The sequence below is a fragment of the Thunnus thynnus genome, chromosome 12 (genome assembly GCF_963924715.1).
Source record: "Thunnus thynnus chromosome 12, fThuThy2.1, whole genome shotgun sequence".
NCBI lineage: Eukaryota > Metazoa > Chordata > Actinopteri > Scombriformes > Scombridae > Thunnus > Thunnus thynnus.
Genome location: NC_089528.1, coordinates 675,328 through 681,739, shown reverse-complemented (window position 1 = coordinate 681,739; position 6,412 = coordinate 675,328). Strand labels below are relative to the sequence as shown.

The 6,412-nt window shown below is 37.2% G+C and overlaps 1 long non-coding RNA gene across 1 annotated transcript; it reads right to left on the bottom strand.

Moving 5' to 3' along the window:
• Positions 1–3,292, bottom strand: LOC137193366 (uncharacterized). Its single transcript, XR_010930787.1, has 3 exons — positions 1,872–3,292; positions 1,374–1,508; positions 1–1,153 (listed from the first exon to the last, which is right to left on the bottom strand). It is a non-coding gene; the product is annotated as an uncharacterized lncRNA (long non-coding RNA).
• Positions 3,293–6,412: the final 3,120 nt, after the last annotated feature.

Below are 6,412 nucleotides of genomic sequence, written 5' to 3'. Positions count from 1 at the left end.
ACAAATACAAAGGCATATATGACATTCAACATCCAGATTGGCTGTTTAGCAGAAGGAAACAAGCTAAAAGCAAAACAAGACACACTTCTTAAGTGTTAAGTGACAGTTTGGAAAACACTAGGGTGCATGTTTTGTGCTTGCAGTGTCCTGGGTTCAATTCAAGACTGTTATGTAAACATCCAAATAACAAGAAGACTAGGCTAACATAACTCCTCTAGTTAACAGGAGAAAGCTCAAATGCATGTAGGCCACTAACACCTTTCACTGTTCCCCCTTAATATAAAAGAAAACAGGCCATTCTGAACATAAAATTTTCTGAATATTAATTTTTATTTAAATTTAAGAAAGGTGATAGAGAGGTCATATCACCCACCCCTACCTACAAGGTGTACAACATTACAGTGTTAACATATGAGAAAACAGGGCTCATCTTAAATGTATATAAACCACAGGCCATTCAGAACTTTAAATTGCCTGAATATAAAGTAAACAAAAAAGGTGATAGGTCATATTGTCCGCCACTACCTACAAGGTATACAACATTACAGTGTTAACACATAAGAAATCAGGGCTCACCTTAAATGTACATAAACTACAAACCATTCTCATTTCTAAACTGCCTGAGTATTAATCCTGAACAATATTGAATTAGGCAGGTGAAAGAAAAAAAGGAGGGGGGTGGGCAGGAATGATTGGCTGAGAGTGGATGTTGGCCTAGTGAGGGGGTGAAGGTTGGGTATCATGAGGAAAAGGTGTGTATGATCCTCTTGAAAGAATGGAGGGTGTGAATGGTGAGGGACCAACAGAGGCATAATCCTGGTAAAGGGGAGGAAGAGGGTGAGCATCATTTTGGTGAAAAAGAGGCATGATCCAGGTGAAAGGGAGCAGGGCGGGCATAATCTTGACCATGAGCTTGACTTGGTGGTATGGCCCGAGTGAAGGGGTGGCATATCAGGCTGGTGAGACTGTCTTCCTTCAAGGAACTGTGTAAACAGGGTCATCATCCTTAACTTGTGGGTGTGCTGCACTGCTTGCAATTTAAGCTGAAGCTCAATGTCATTTGTCTGGGAGAAGGAATCTTTAAACTTCTGGCCAAACATCTCCACTGTGGATTCCATTTTGTTTTTCTGCCTCTTGCGTACTGTAGAGGCACCTGTAGAAAGACATGATTAATTTCTTTACATAGTGAGCAATTTGTTTATGGATTACTTTATTACTTTTATTTATGGATTACTACACTGTGCACCCCTATCATTCTAGCTGTCTTGTTCTATTAGCAATTTTGCGTGAAAGGATGTACAATACCTTAAACAACATAAAGGACATAATAATTTCTGAAGAACAATGACTACTATGACGTTATGAAATTGTACCAATTCCACTATGCTCCTGTTGGTGTGTGCCAGGTGTTGGTGTTTAGACCCTTGATGTCGCCTCTTTGGTGGTCACACTTGATGAGGCACTTGTTTCACTAGATGAGGTGGTCTTTGGAGTGTCAGGAAGCTCATCTGGTTAAAGGCAAATGTCTTGTAACATAAAAAGTGACTGATATGAAAAAAGATATTCAAAATTACTTTCAACAAGTAAGACTAACATTAGTGAACTACACAGACTATAATAACAAAACAATTTAGACTATTGTAGCCATCACCAAATTAGAAATTACATTATGTTACCCAGCTAACTAGCCAGGTTAGGTTAAGTATGTGATGTCATCATGCTTAGTAATGATGATAACTATCTAGCTGGTAACACCCTTGTTTCTAAACAAATAGGCTTTTTTTCATTTTTTCTAATCTGGCGATGGCTAAACTAACGTTATATGCCAGCTACTTTAGCAAATGTCAGCAATAACTTTAATTCATCCTTACCAGTAATGTTATCACACTTCATGTCTTCCCCGTCCACTGACTATGCTGCTTCTTGTCGGGAGCTATCTAGTATCTCAGGTTTTCAGCAGCTATGTTTGTCACCTAAAATGACTTCCATGTGGTCGTAGAAGGGGCATCTAATACAACCATTTCCACTCTTGCTGTTGAGGTCTTTGACCTCCTTGTATTTTGCTTTTAAACTCTTGATTTTGTACTGACACTGTAGCCATGAGCGTTTAAAACCTTGCTCTCCCATTGCGGCTGAAATTTCTTCATAAACTGATCCGTTTTGGTGTAAACCTTATATTTTGGCCTGCACCGACTCTACACTCCAAAGGCTTAAAAGACAGGTAACCTCGGCAGGTGTCCTCTGGCTTGAGGCCTCCTCCTCCATTTCACTTTCACTGTATTTGTTTTTGTTTTTTTTCAGTTGTGCCAGCTGTGCATGTGAAAATAACGTTATACGTCATTAAAATGCAGAGAAGTATAAGATGATCGCATTTTCAATGATGTGTGAATGTGTCTGTTTAGATGACAGTCGCATTGGCATATATCCGATTATGTGGCTCAGGAGGTAGAGTGGGTCATCCACTGATCGGAAGATCGCCGGTTTGATTCCCAGTTCCTCCAGTCCGCATGTCGGAGTGTCCTTGGGCAAGATACTGAACCCCAAATTGCTCCTGATGGCTGTACCATCAGTGTATGAATGTGTGTGAATGGTTAGTTCTCTCTGATGGGCAGGTTGTATGGTAGCCCCTGTACCCATTCAGTGTATGAATGTGTGTGAATGTGACTTGTGGTGTAAAAGCACTTTGAGTGGTTGGAAGACTAGAAAGGCGCTACACAAGTACAGTCCATTTACCATTGTACTATCAGATTCATTCCCACATATGCTTGAGGCATGACACAGATCTGAGAATATCCGATTCCATGTGCTTTTTTTTCCTGTTTACATGTTCATAATACATCTGCGATCTGTGCCACATGTGAGCAAAAAATCGGAATTGGGTCACTTGTACCAGGCAGTGTTAATGCAGCCTAGGAGTCAGGGAGAGAACCTGTCTAACCATGACAGTTGCACATCTCTGGACATTTCTTTTTCACCACTGCCAAAAAGCTCTAACACTATAGTTTTTTTTTTTTTAAAGTTACTTACTGGCTAACTGAAGCCTATGTTCCAGATATGTTTTTAATAGTATTTTAGATCTAGTTTTAGATCTCCAGTCATATGGCTGCTAAATAATATTTCCTAAATAATTTCCTTTTTGCTAACACGTTAATTAGCTCCAGTCTGCTTTCATATATACATATATGTTAGCTGATTAAATCTGTTAATTTGCCACATGGTAAGGATTATTAAATTACATATTATATAATTAATTATAAATTATATAAAACATTGTGAAATATCCTGTGATACTTACCACTGGGTGCACGTGTTTTGAGATACTGATGGTGAGTGCCAATAGTCAGTCTGTTGTAGGAAAGTTCTATTCCCAATTTAGCTCCACCCAAAGTCAACCTGATTTGGTCTTATCAGCCAGAATAAGTGGAAACGTGTGGGTGTGCAGGGCCCAGAATTATTTTCTCAATTATCGACTCAAGAATCAATAATAATCTTTTTCACATGAACTTACGGTAGTTTCTGCCATTTAAGTTTCTATGTCTAAGTTCTATGAACAAAACTTTGCACACTACAGAAAAAACACACACATTGCATGTTCATAGTCCCAAAATGAAGATGCATAACCAAGGATTAAGGAGTAACTCTATAATATTAGAGTAATCCACACCTGATGTTAGAGTAATCAAATTTATGAAGTACATGTTGACTGTAGTCCAAAGTAAAAGGCAAATCTTTAAGAACATCTCCATCAAAGTTGATACTAATAACAGTGTGCCAGACCACATTAGATGATGCTAAACACATTGGCTAACCTCCAGATTGTAAGATTTCAGCAACACCTGCAGTTGCAGAAAACCCATGCACATGCTCTGCTTTTGAGATTTAAATGATCTTGATAATTCACAATGCAAATAATAAAAATATTCTCATGATCAAGTTATTTGTCCCATAGGTTTCGAACCCCGGTAAGTGCCACTTGTGGCTGTTTTTTCTTTAAATTATGGGTGTTATCTGCCTCAGCACAACAGACAGAGAAAATCATTTAACATAACAATGCTGTATTGTCTTGTGCTGTATCAGCTGTCTGGAGGAACAGCAGTGAAGTTATAGTTTGAGCCACAGACTGCTCTGTGTTACCAGATAAAGAAGACAAACAAGAGGTGATACTGACAGCTAGCTCATGAATACTTAATTCTGTCTGTAAATATACGCACAGGGTGAGAGTGTGATCCACTGCAGGGACATTAAAGCAGTAGTTAAACATTTTAGGAAATACGCTGATTTTTGATGTTTCTTTTGAGTAAAATGAGAAGACTGATATCAGACTCATGTTTGTGTCATTGGCTGTAATTTGTTGTTGTTCGGTCAGTCCAATGTACCAGCAATATATATATATATATATATATATATATATATATATATATATATATATATAGATAGATAGATATAGATAGATAGATCAAATATACATACTACTTTATTATTAAGGCTATAGTGGGTGATGGTGGTGTACTGGAGTGCATTATATAGAATGGTGTATCTGGTATTTTGTCCACTCCATTAACAAGTGAATCTATTTATTTTTTTATGTACACAAGTATAAATGTACAGAAGCATAATGCACTCACTTGAGAAAAAAATTCTGCTCTTAATTAACAAGATTATCTCAGAATTCATAAAAAAGTTTTCATGAAAAAAAAAATTCTGCTCTCTTTTTCTGAATTAATGAGATACCTCAAAATCCTGACTGGTAACAGCGCCATCTGAACTTCATTGCACCTAAAGTAGTATAATTACGGTAAGGACGGCCTCTGAGTGAGGTGAAGGTCCTGAAAGATACATATACGTGTTTTCTTTCATGTTCTTTCTGTGTTCTTTTATGAACATAGTGCATTGTACTTTTTTCATGTTTGATCTGTTCTAAGTTTTGTTTTGGGTTATCAGAGGAATCCTAAAGATTGCTGGTCCAGATGTTTTCCCCATCAGTTTTTGTTTTTTTCTTTTTGCTTTGTACAGTTTGTTGTTGTGCTGTTGTATGTTTTGATTGTGGAGGACTATGGATGCAAATTAACTAACTTAACAAATTAACTCCAGTGCAGTGCATCTTTAATGTTTAAAACTGCACACAAACCAAAACAAAACTAGATTAAGCTAAAGAATTTTTTTTCATGAAAACTCTTCTCAGAAGATAATTATCTCATTGATTCAGAAAAACAAGTGAATGCATTACATGCATGTAAATGTGTGTAATATCAAAACTACCTCTATTTTTAATAATAATACCTAATGTATTACCATTATTAATATTATCCTCAGTTATGTTATTTGAAAACCACCCTTTTTTAAATTTTCTTTTATTACCTTGTTTTTCTGATAATATTACAACCTTTTACATCATGAATTGTTGAAGTTAGGAAATCTAATGCTACATGAGTGAAATGCATTAGACTGGAAGCAGAAGAAAACTGTTCGCCTGGGTGTATACAAAATGGGAAAAATTTGTATTCCAGCACCCACACATTATCTTGTTTGTTTAACCTTTACATTAACAGAAATGTCCTCCAGGGATGGATGATGTCTCTTTTCAACACCTCAAACGGAGACCTGGCATTAGGCTGTGTCCCAATACACAATATTATGTACTTGTATACTTATCTCTATAGTATACAGTTTTTGCAGTTAGTATACAAGAAATCAACAGTCTTAAATATTTTTACCTTGCAGGAAATGATGCGATACTTGTGCTGTGAGACATGAATCATACCATGACCTTGCCACTGCCAATTAAACTTCAGAAAGTGATGAATGTAATAGTTAGTTTTGTTTTCTGTGATGCTCTTGGAACTGGTTCCCCACAGTACACTATTAGTTTTAATTTTTAGAGTTGTGAGCATCTTTTCCAGTTTGAACACAGTATGGACTCAATACCTGCATAAAATTAGTGTTTAACATGGATTTGGTAAATGTCTTCAGTTTACAGGGAAGAGACACTGTGCTAGGAAGGCGGAGGCCTGGGAGTGAGTGATGAATGTGTGGCAGATTAGTTTTTCTCTTCTTCCGGCCCGCTAAATTGTCACTGGGCTGGATTCAGTGAATCAACTGCATGCTGATCACTGCTATTTCTGGAGCCTGATTTCCGTGTGGCTTGTGTGTTCACAATTTCGGGTACTGGGGCCTGTACTACAAAGCAAGTTCAACATACCCAGGATATCTATTCGTTATCTGGTTTCAGTGAGCCAACACTGTCCATCCAGATAACCAGTACTACAAAGTTGGTGTGCCCGAATCCAAATACGTTATTCGGCGAGGCACAAATAGTGGGTTTTTTATGAACATTTATTTTGTACAAATATTTTAAAAATTATTTGTTTTCGGGAAGGAAAAAAAACATGTTAAATACCAGTGCGTAGGTCGG